Below are 12,573 nucleotides of genomic sequence, written 5' to 3'. Positions count from 1 at the left end.
GCGTGATTGACAACCACTTCCGTTCTACCTTAGGCCGGGCACATATCTCTTAGATTCCCCAACAAAATCTTCGTGGTATAAGCTAGATAGATGGCGGCATTCATGAGGATCCGGTAAGTCTAAACCTTGTCTATGGTATTCCGAGTAGGATTCTGGGATTGAATGACTGTGACGAGCTTCAAACTCTTGAAGGCTGGGCGTGATGACAAGCGCAAAAGAATCAAGGGATTCTATTCCAACCTGATTGAGAACCAACAGATGATTAGCCATGCTGTGACAGAGCATAGGAACGTTTTCACTGAGAGGATGGGATGTAGCCATTGACAACGGTGATGCCCTACATACAGCTTGCTATGGAAAGGAGTAGGAAGGATTGGATGAATGTAATAAGAAAATAGAGATACGAGAAGTACACAGCATCTTCACACACTTATCTGAAATTTCCACTATTGATTTACATAAGTATTTCTATCCCTTTTATTTTCTATTTATTTATTAATCTTCGAACTCACCATAAACCAATTTAATTTTCCTAACTGAGATTTACAAGGTGACCATAGCTTGCTTCATACCAACAATCTCTGTGGGATCGACCCTTACTCACGTAAAGTATTACTTGGATGACTCAGTACACTTGCTGGTTAAGTTGAACGGAGTTGTGGAAAGAAAAATCTTCTCTAACAGTACCTGGAACTCATGTATCACAATTTCGTCCACCAACAGTCCAGTCCATCAGTTACCATCCCTGTTCTACAGGGTACAGTGAGACAGAGCTATCATTTCAAACCATCATATAGGAAGATTTGGATGGCAAAGTAGAAGGTAGTTGTGTAAATATATGGTGATTGAGAGGATTTCATATAACAAGGTGTCGCAATTGCTCCAAGAATTACAGAGTTGTTGTCTTGGCACTGTATGTGATCTAAGTACGGTACCGTTCTATGAGGGTCACATGATGGTGCGCGACTACTCCCAGTTTGATAAGGTGTTCTGGCCATACCCTCCTTGTATTGAAGCTTTCAAGCATTGTAAGCTCTTCGTTTTCGTTGACGTCACACACTTGTATGGCAAATTTGAGGGTATGTTGCTCATTGCAGTTGCATAAGACGGTAACAGTAACATCCTTCCTGTGGCATTTGCAATTGTCGAGTCGAAGACTACGGAATCATGGTCATTCTTCCTTACTAATCTGAGATGCCATGTGACACCACAAGAGGGACTTCTGATTATATTTGATAGATCCCAAGTGATCAAGGCCACATTTAGAGCCGATGAGAGCCTTGGAAGCGTTTTAGAGCATTCCATGCATATTGTGTCAGGTACATGGCTGCGAATTTCATGTATCATTTCAAGTCTGCCGAGGGCAAGTGATATCACATTAATACTGCTTATAGCCCTAGTAAGGCTGGGTATGAGTTGTACATGGATGCTTTAAGAATATTATCCCATGAGATGACAGACTGGGCCGGTAGATTTAACAAGAAAATATGGTTACAATATTGTGATATTGGTCGTCGATTTGGGCACATGACAACTAACCTCTTAAAGTGCATCAACACAATTCTGAAGCGTACACGATATTTACCAATTTCATCTATTGTGAGATACACGTATGAGAGACTGCAGTAGTTGTTCGTTTGCAAGGACAGGGAGGCACATGCTTAAATGGTAGTGGATAATCAATTTTTATAGTGGTTGCAGGCTACTATTGAAAAAAATAGAGAGGGAATCCCGAAGATGCGGGTTACGTACTATGACAGGAGGGCCTCACTGTTTGTGGTGGAGGAGTTAAGCTGTTTGAAGGTTGGAGCTAGGGTTCATTCCGTGTTTGATTGAGCTCGAGCACATGCGACTATGGGCTTTTCCAGTCACTTTATTTCCCCTGTCGTCATGCACTTGTTGCTTGTGGCACCGCAAGCCCTAAGTGGGGGAAGTATGTTCATCCAGTCTATTTGCAAGAGGATGTGTTCAAGATTTACGAGGTTGAGTTCCCACCGATTCCTAGTGAGAAGCTTTGGCTGGAGTGATACAGGATACGTTTATATCCTAATCCTGCCATGTGTAGAAAGGCAACCAGTAGACTAGTTTTCACATGGTTTCGTAACAATATGGATAAGGTGAAGCGCCAAGAGAAACGGTGTGGGCTATGCAGGCAACTCGGCCATACTCGGAGAGATTGTCCGAATCAACCCATAGATGATACTTAGTTCTTGTATGCCTTTTGGCTTATTTCAATTGATCTATTTGTGATATGTCCACCTATGAGATGGTTATCTTTATTTGTTGTGTTTACTTTGTTTCATACTTATCGACTGCAATTTCTGAATTAAAGAGCCTATTTTAAATTTTGTAATGATAATTTACATACAGTAACTAAATTAAGGCACACACGGTAACTACAGAAATTCATTACATAAAGTACATTACAAAAACACATAGTTAACTAACTAAAGATCAACGAATATGGTACTAATTTAACCGAGTAAATAAAGTACAGTAGAAAAACACAGACTGATTTTGGAACAAAACATACTGAGGTAGAATACATCATAAAGTACTAATAGAGTAAATAGCATGTAAAGCAGATTAACGATGGTGGTCACATGGGTAATGCAAGTGATGCCCAGTGCCACAAAATGGCAGTTGTGTCTGCCGAGATGGTCTACGACTTCCTGGGTCTAGAAGAGCCTGTGGATCCAATGGTACCTGTGCATGCGATGGTGACAGAGGTGGAGGTGGATGGTCTATGTATGACTGATTAAATGGTTGTGTCTAGTAGTGTGATGGCACTGACGGATACTGTGGCTGTGAGGGTAACCACGGAGGGGCAGTCATCAGTCGCCCATAGTCAACCAATGGAGGTGTAGTATACTGAAAACCTGGCCGAAGATCGGGTCCGTACGAGGTGCTAGCCCCCGGTGATATCTGAGGAACCCACACCGAGGTAGATGCAAGTGCCGATGAGAAATGTAGACCATGTGCGACACTCTACTCTCTGGCCGTGCGAAACTGCTCTGCTATATGGTGCATGGTCTGCTGGTCAGTTGTGCTAACCTGCAACACCTTATCAAACTGGATCTCATCCACCATGGATGTTTCATGACCACTCGACGAGGCACCCAAATCTACCCATCTAGGTGGAGCCGCAAATGGAACATCCTGATGCGTATGCAAGCCGGCCGATGGTGGTGGTGGTAAACCATCGTCTCCCTTTGGCATGTCGTCGTGATCTTCCTGCGGGGAAAACTCAACCTCTTTCTCAAACTCAATGTCTAGCCGCTCCCTACGGGGCCTAACCCGTTCCTTTTGAGGTGCCGCAGCTCCTCCAAGATCCCTAGCACCCCTCTTTCTCTGAGCTGGCCTCCGAGTGTCTGGTCAAACCTCCCTGCCACACCTACGATGATAAAGGACATCTTGGGGAAGGTGGAAGACCTTCCTAGGCTGACTGGGGGTAGGCTGTACATCATCAGAGAGGGTCAAAAGTTTGGAATTGTCTAGCACGTCCTCTCTAGACAGATGTCTAACCTAGCAGGCCTACCATTACCAACCCTAATACTCCAATGTAGGTCTTCATCCGTGAATGGCTGAATAGTGATCTTATGGCCCTCCTCAAACGAAACCCTAAATCCATCATACCACTTCTAAAGCCGAGTTGGCTAACACACGTCTTCTCCTTGTCCTGTGCTGATAAAAAACCTATCGACATTCACCGGGTCTCCATGCACTGGCTGCTCCCCTCCAAATTGGTGTTTCACCATATCAGTACATTGAAACTCCACAATATTGAAATAGACAAGGGGGACAACAGATATCTATGTCCCCCGTTTTGCATCCGCCCTCAACTAGTCCAAAGTAATGGCCTATAATGCAGGTCATGGTATGGCATTGAAAGGAACTGCACATCAAAGTGTTATAGACTCATCAGAAATAGTTCACTACGTAAGAGAGGTAAACGATTATAGTCAACTAAATAAACCAAATTGGCGTATCTCATTCAAAGGCAACCGATCTAATGTCGTACGGCATCGGAGGTCTCTCTATGTATGGTGGCCCCTACTCTGCTAGGACATCCCAATCAACCTATTCACATACGCAACCAGTCACGTTATCACACTCTATGGAAGAAAAAGTTTAGTTACATAAATGAAAAGGACAAAAAAGGTATACAAAAATAATTACCACATTGCTAAGGGAAAAGTCGGGATCTGCCTCTTAGGTGGACACCATACTGGCGGATTCAGTTCTTCATACTGGCGGAATGCACCTTTGATTTAGGTTACACTGTCCAGTTAGTTGAACTTCTTCAAAGAGCTCTTCTCAGAACAAAACTTTCAAACTCTAGTTTTCTCTCCTTAGTCCTGAATGAACAGAAAACCTTCTTTTAACTCCTTGCATGTTACTGGGTCCTTCTTCCAAGGTCAACATCTTGAGCCTTGAGCTTCACCAACTACAGATTCACTTTTTTTTCTTTAATCCTCAGAGTAGAAACTTTCCCTCTGACTTCCTCATCTTGACCGAAAGCCACAAAGCAGTAACCATAGAAATCTTCTCATGGTCAACTTGATCTTAGCCATAGAATAGCTACTTGGTCCCCAAGTATCACTTGTGACCGTAGATGTGAAACAGAATAGGGCAGAGAACCACTTTTTCTTGAATACCATTTTCGGATATAGCAGAGAGTTGAGAAGAAGAGAAGAAGATTTGATGCAAGAAAAATGAGATGGATTACCTTTGACCTAAGCTTGATTTGGTTTGGATTTTCTGATTTGATTTCTGTGTGTCAAGCTTTAACCTTTCTCTCTTTTGCTTCTTTGGTGTTTAGTTTGGTGAAGAAACTCCTTCTCTTTCTTACTTTTCTGAATGTTTGATTTGACTTGATTTGAGAGAGAGGAACGTTGCTTTGGTTGGAGCAATATGGTGGAAATTGAAAATCAAATTGGGCTTGGATCGGTTTGGTTCATGTAACCCATTTGGCCCATCTGATTTCTTTGGCTTCTATCTTTTGCTTTTGTTTGGGCTTTACCCATCAGCCTTGCTATATTGTCTTTATACCAATTTGGGCTGCTTGGATGAATTTGGCCTGCAACAAAAAATAAATAATTAGTAATATGCCATTAAAATTTGATCAACACTAATTATTTATTTTGCCCAAAAATAATGTTTGTCATCACTTAATTAATTTAGTCAATTTCTTAACTCAACAATCTCCCCCTTGATGACAAACATGATTTAAGCAATAATCAAAAGGAAGTGAATTTGAGTAAGGTTTAGAAAACTCCCTTTGATATTTTTCATTTGCTTTTATATTGCTCCCCCTTTCTTTTTCAGTATTAGCTCTCCCTGGATTTATGCTTTCCTCTTTGTCCCTGTTTCACATTATACTTAAAGAAAGCACAATAAAGGGCTATGTACAATATATCTTGTATAAGGAGTATCAACTTAGCAACATTACATAATCAGCCCAATCATCAAGCTAATACCATCAAACAGATTCAGCATGTGAGAGCAAGTATTAATGCAGCAAAAATTCAACATGCAAACCTATCTTATCCTATTGCTTCCTATTCTATTGCTATTACTCCCCCTTTTGTCATCAAGGGTGGATAATAAAATAGAACAACAAAAAATCTTGTATCCTGCAGAAAAGGAGTTAGAGCACGGATCAAAGTACTAATTAAACCGTCAAAAGTGCAGCAATATTAAGAGTTATTACAATCATCCAAAAAGAAACAGTTCAACTAGTTGCAAAAAAAAATTAAATAGAGTTCATGAGATAAAAAAGCAGTTTTCATCCCAAAAGGAGAGCAGCAGCAGCAGTTTTCATGAGACAAATCTTAGGCATCAGAACCATCCCCCTCCGAAGCAGCTTCCTCTTCAACATCGGTGGCAAAGTCTTCATCATTATTAATGTTATCAATGAATGTCATAAGCACAGCCACCCTATCCCTTGATTTCTTCAGAAAGTTCTCATGCTTGCTAGCTAGTTTCCTTTGCTCCTTGCTCATGGCAATAAAGTGATTTGATTGGGAGACAAACTCTTGAGCAACATCCTTAACCACATTTAGCAGAGCCGATTTCTTTCCGGTGGAGATGGACGTTCCCTCTGTAGAAGGAGCAGGAGAATCCTCAGGGACAAAATCATCATCTTCATCATCTAAGACAACTCTTTCAGATCTAGTGGGTCCTTTGTTCTGTTTCACTGAACCACCTCCCTTTAGAAATGAATGTCTATTTTCATATTTCTCATTTGTCAAGTCAACACCAAAATACTCAAAAATACAAGTTAGAAACATGCCATAAGGAAGAGCTTTGTCCTTTTCACTTCTAACAGAATCAAACATGTATCTAACCATCAAATATGCAAATGAAATTTCAGTTTTGGTGAGAATGGCATATAAAACAAGAGTGTCAGTGTATGAAACCCTTTGATATGAACCACTTTGAGGAAGTATAATGTGGTTGACCATTCGGTGCAACTAAGCACGTTCATATCCTAGGGCTTTGTGTGTGGGTGTAATGCCATCTATTAAGGAAACATGTTCATAAATACTAGCCAGGGCATCATTGTAAGAAATACCAACTCCTTCATCCCACTTAACTGACGTGTATGCACAAGGCCCAACATCAGTATACTTCAAAGCTTCACTGATGGTCTCATTGTTTAAAATGATATCTCGGCCCTTGACATACGAATGAGCGGTGCCTTCATAATAGGTCATGTTTCCATAAAACTCTTTGACCAACAATGGATAAACAGGTTTTTTGATGTCAAAAAGGTGATTCCAGTCCAGAAAAATTAAGTTGTCAACAAAAGGAAAACCTTTTCTTTTCAAAGATGGCAGATCAGCAAGAAATGAAGAGCATAGGGTACAATACTGGATGACTCCCTCAAAAAAATCATTATTCATGGCAGATTTGAATCTATAGGGGTTATAGTTTGAATGAGCGGTCATAAAATGGGCTTTGTGATCAAATGGTCCAATTTCTGGTTCTTTAACATTTTTGAGAGGGACTCGAGTGTTACCTCTCTGTGAACGCACAGGAACTGACCTTGCCCTGGGTTGTTGTGGCTCAAGAACAGGTACCTCCGTCGCCTGATGCTTCCCTTTGGATGAGGATGGCTTTGAAGAGCCAGGTTTTGAAGAGGCAGGTTTGGAAGGCGTCGCCTTTGGTGGTGGAGTTGGTTTGGCCGAGGCAGGGAACCTTGGAGTGTTCTTGGTTCGAGCCATGGGGTCACAGTGAGGAGGAGAGGTAGGAGGAGAAGGAGAAGGGGTAAAGGTCCGGTCTTGAGAGCGAGTGGAAGGCTTTGTGGGTAGCTTGTAAATCTTCTCATGAGGAGCCCTTTTAGCAATGGTTTTCTTCCTCATTTGGTTAGTTTCAATATTTTGAGGGAAGGCAAGCAGTAAAGTGAGTGGGAAGAAACCGAAGAGTGTGTGGAGAAGTTATGGAGGGAGGAGAGGGAGTGTTGGTAACCGTACCCAAAAGCAAATTTCCAAAACCATGCAACTGCATCACCATTTGAAAAGACTTGAAAAGACATGACCTCATAAAAGAAAGATTTGATTTGGTTTGAAAATTTATTTTAAATTTTCAAAGTCTTTGAAAAACAAATCACATTGAAAATCCCTTTTTGGACAAAAAAGAACGCACAGGCCACTAAAATTTTAACAAAAAATTTGTAACATTCATGTTTGGGCCTTGAAGTGATTTGGATTTAATGAAACACATTTGGACCACTCTTGATCTGAATATTTAAGTTGGCCCAGATTGAGTTTCACTTGAAACAAGCCCAGATCACACTGTCTTGAAGAAAATTTTCATCGCCTGCCCAGAATTGTCTCATACCTGTTCATGAGACAAAAAGCTCCAGCAAATACATCATCACTTTTCAAATAAGGAATCATAACACAAAAATCCTAGACAAGTCCTAAGCATGCAGAATCTCTCCTCAGCTAATGGTTTTGTAAAAATATCTGCTAATTGCTCCTCTGATTTGACAAATTGAATGCAAATATCCCCCTTTTGGACATGTTCTCTTATTGAGTGAAATTTCACTTCAATATGCTTAGTTCTAGAGTGCAAAACTGGATTTTTAGAAATATTGATGGCACTCATATCATCACACATTAAGGAAATATTTTCAGCATTTAACTTGTAATCAGCAAGCTGTGTTTTTAACCATAAAAGCTGAGAACAACAAGAAGAAGCAGCTATATACTCAGCCTCTGCAGTGGATAAGGCCACTGTTGGTTGCTTCTTACTTGACCAAACATTTAAGGACTTTCCAAGGAAGCAACATAAACCAGAAGTGCTCCTTCTATCTATTCTGTCACCAGCAAAATCTGCATCACAATAACCAACTACAGAAAAATCATCAAATCTGCATCACAATAACCAACTGCAGAAAAATCATCAATCTTAGGATACCAGAGACCAAAATTGGATGTGCTGTGAACATATCTAATGATCCTTTTAACTGCTAAAAGATGTGACTCTTTAGGTTTGGATTGGAACCTAGAACACAATCCAACACTTTGTACAATATCGGGTCTAGAGGAAGTTAGATACATAAGAGAACCGATCATCCCTCTATACCTAGTCTCATCAACATCTTTCTCAATTTCTCCCTTATCTAATTTAGAATTAGGATCTTTCTCAGTTTCTCCCTTATCTAATTTGGAATTAGGATGCATGGGAGTTCCCATGGGTTTGGCATTTTCCATACCAAATTTCTTAACTAATTCCTTGGCATACTTTTCTTGATGAATGAAAATACCGTTTTCAGTTTGTTTAATTTGCAGCCCAAGGAAAAAATTAAGTTCACCTATCATACTCATGTCAAATTCGCTTGTCATGAGCTTTCCAAATTCAGTACAAAGGGATTCATTTGCTGATCCAAAAATAATGTCATCAACATATATTTGGACTAAAATAAAAGAATCAATAGAGTCCTTGATAAATAGAGTTGTATCAGTGGTGCCTCTTTAAAAACCATTTTTCAAAAGAAAAGAACTAAGTCTCTCATACCAAGCTCTTGGAGCTTGTCTTAAACCATAAAGTGCATTTGAAAGCTTGAAAACATGGTTTGGAAATTTTTTATTTTCAAAACCAGGAGGCTACACCACATACACTTTTCTATCTATGATACTATTAAAAAATACACATTTTATATCCATTTGAAAAAGTTTAAAACCACGATGGGCAACATATGCAAGGAGAAGCCTTATAGCTTCCATTCGAGCCACTGGTGCAAAGAATTCATCAAAATCTATTCTTTCCTCTTGATCATATCATTAAGCCACCGATCTTTCCTTATTTCTAGCTATGCTTTCATCTTCACCCAATTTGTTCCTAAAAATTCACTTAGTGCCCATCACCTTCTTCGCAATTGGATCGGGTATAAGTGTTCACACTTGATTCTTCTCAAATTGTTGTAACTCTTCTTCCATGGCTTTGATCTAAGAAGGATCACCAAGAGTTTCATTTATATTTTGGAGCTCAATTTGAGAAAAAAATGTCAAATTATTTTCTTTCGTTGCTCTTCTAGAAGATGATCTAGTGGTGATGCCTTATGAGGGGGCCCCTACGATGAACTTTTGAGGATAATTCTTTAGAAATCTCCACTCTTGGGATCTTGGGAATTTAGGAACAGAATCGGGCATGGTTGGTTCATTGATACTAGTATTCGCAGAAAATTCACCAATTGCAGGAGATAAAATAAAATTGTCTCCAACAAAAATTGTCTACAATAGCAGATTCAGGGATAAAATATACAGATTCAGATTTTTCTTGATCTTGAGCTTCACTCATGATGTCCTCCACTTGGTTACCTGCATCACCATCTTCCAGAATACTTGGAACAAAATTAGAATAACAAAATGTAATGTGTATGATTTTCTCAACGGACCTAGAGTCTTTGTGGAACATTCTAAAGGCTTTGTTAGAAGTTGAGTATCTAACAAAAATACATTCATACGACTTTGGATCAAACTTTCCCAAATGATCTTTTGTATTTAACACAAAACACTTACATCCAAAGACATGAAAGTATTTAAGATTTAGAGGGGTTCCTTTTCAAAGCTCATAAAGGATTCTCTTCAAAAACTTCCTAGTTATTGTTCTATTTAGAATATAACTTATTGTGCTCGCAGCTTTAGCCCATAGAAATTTAGGTACATCACTTTCACAAATTATTTCTTTAGTCATTTTTTGAAAGCTTCTATTTCTTCTTTTCACAGCACCATTTTGTTGTCAGATTCTAGGACAAGAGAAATTGTGTTATATACCTAATTCATCACAAAATGATTCAAAATGTTGATTTACAAATTTTTTACCATGATCACTTCTAATAAAAGCAATTCTTAAATCCTTTTCATTTTGAACCTTTTTGGAGAAAATACTAAAAGTTGAAAAAATATCATTTTTGTGAGCTAGAAAGAACACCCTACCAAATCTAGTGTAGTCATCAACCACAACCAAACCAAAGTGTTTGTCTCCTAGACTTTGAGTTCTAGTGGGACCAAAAAGATCAATGTGTAGCAACTCCAAAGGTATTTTAATTGAGATATCTTCCTTTAACTTGAAAGAACTTTTGGTTTGTTTACTCATTTGACAACTATCACAAGTGATGTATTTATCAAATTTAATTTTAGGAAGACTTCTAACTAATTCCTTCTTTATAAGCTTGGAGATTTGAAATATGCTTGCATGTCTTGGCTAATACTCAAAAGATTGTGCTTTAAACCACAAACTAAAAGCACATCATCAATGAAAGTAGATTGCTCATTACCTACTTTTCCAACTACAATGATTTTACCTTTGCCATCATCTCCAAAGGTCACAAAACCTCCGTCATACTTATTTAGTTTGATGAAGTAGGTTGACATTCCAGTCATGTGCCTTGAACATCCACTATCCATGTACCACATGTCCTTTTTGTTCTTGGATGCTAGGCAAATCTGCATGATGAGTTTCAGGTAGTCTTAGGTATCCAAATTAATTTGGATCCTTTGAAGTTAATCCATCTTGGTTGCCCAAGTGCATTGAAATCACAAACAACATTGTAGACCTTGTTTCCTACAACTCTCTTTTCAATGAAGCATTGTGCATATGAGTGACCAAATTTTTTGCAATTAACACAATGATTTTCTGGTGTGTGTCGCTGAAATTGAGATGAATTATATTGCTTGAAATGATTAAATGGTTGGAATTTTCTGGTTTTTGGAGGAGAAGCATTTCTTTTGATAAACTGATTTTTGTTATAATTATTCGTCTTTGCAAAAATGTTTTCACCAGAATTTTTTTGAATATTTTTACCTTTCGAAAATAAGGTTTTGTTGTAAAATGGTGGTTTCTAATGACAAGTCATCATATACCCATTTTTCAAGCTAATTTCACTTGTTTTGTTAGCATTTATGCACTTTCTTGCATCCTAAGTAAGTGATTTGGAGTGAAAATGCATAACTTCTTTAAATCAAGCAACCACCATGAAATTAATGTTAAATCATGAGGTTTAAGCTAATTTTAATTGAATTTTAATTGATTTATAAGCCTCTTGAATTTAGTGATACTTGGAGTGTTGTTTTGGTTTATTATAGGTGAAGAAAAGAAAAGAAAAGGAAAAGCGTGGCCTAAGAAGTGTGACCTAAGGAAAGGAAAGCGTGGCCAAAGCCATATGAAGCGTGCCGCATGCTAAGGGGGAGGTAACATTGCCCTCCACAAGGGCAGACTGCCCTCTAGGAGGGCAACATAAGAAAACCAAGAAGAGAAGGCAACTCTGCTCTGCCCACTACAAGGGCAGAGCACAAAATGTGCCTTGGGACCAAGAGAAAGAGAACCTTGCCCTGCCCTTGTGGAGGGCAGAATCGGGCTCTCTAAGGAAGAAATTCAAGGGAAAAATGTCACCCATGCATGCTACAAGGTTCGAACAAGGAACCATGAGGAAGCCAAGAACTAAGGTTGATTGCCGTGCCAAGAAACCAAGGAAATTAATGGAAGATGTGTCCCAGCCGTGTTTCGAACACGGGACAAGCAAGGAGAGAATTCTGCCCTGCCCTTGGCGCAGGCAGGGCAGCATTTTGTGTGTGGCGCACCAAGAAGCAAATCTGGCGCACCATGGGACGTTCCTGGCAGCATCTGGCGCACCATGGGACGTTCTTGGCAGCATCTGGCGCACCACGACCCTCTCCTGGCAGCACCACAACTTTCTGCCCTGCCCTTGGCGCGGGCAGGGCAGTGTTTTGCATTCCTGGCGCACCACGCTCGTCCCTGGCGCACCAATCTTCGACCCTGGCAGCACTTGGCGCACCAACTCTTCGATCTGGCCGCACCAACTCGCACCAAACTCGCACCAACACGCACCAAGGCCGCACCAACCTCATGCACCATGCACCAAATTTCTGCCCTGCCCTCCACAAGGGCAGGGCAGCCTCCTGGGAGTGACTTTTAATGGGCCAAAAATTCAAATTAAAAATCCATTTGAATTCATTTCTTCACCAAATCAAAAGCCCATCCAAATCCCAAAATCCAAGAATAGAAAGTGTATAAATAGAAGCTAGTTTGATGTAATTAGGA

Source organism: Arachis duranensis, chromosome 3 (genome assembly GCF_000817695.3).
Source record: "Arachis duranensis cultivar V14167 chromosome 3, aradu.V14167.gnm2.J7QH, whole genome shotgun sequence".
NCBI classification, from domain to species: domain Eukaryota; kingdom Viridiplantae; phylum Streptophyta; class Magnoliopsida; order Fabales; family Fabaceae; genus Arachis; species Arachis duranensis.
This window is presented reverse-complemented; position numbering follows the sequence as displayed.